A 214-nucleotide genomic window follows, 5' to 3' on the forward strand; every position below is an offset into this window, starting at 1 on the left:
CCATCTCATTTTAGACTCTCGGACCTTCCACAGCGTATTCACAACATGTGTTCAGGCCCTGCAGCTGCACACATGTAGCGTGGAAGTATTTGACTACCGTTTTGTGGATTATCGCCGTTCGTCTGAAGTGGAGGGCCGGTGAAACCGGCCAGAGGTTCAGGTTTCAGGGTGTTCCAGCGCAGCCCCACGTTTGAATCTCGCGACTCCTTCCGCA

The sequence above is a fragment of the Blennius ocellaris genome, assembly GCF_963422515.1.
Source record: "Blennius ocellaris genome assembly, chromosome: 3".
NCBI classification, from domain to species: domain Eukaryota; kingdom Metazoa; phylum Chordata; class Actinopteri; order Blenniiformes; family Blenniidae; genus Blennius; species Blennius ocellaris.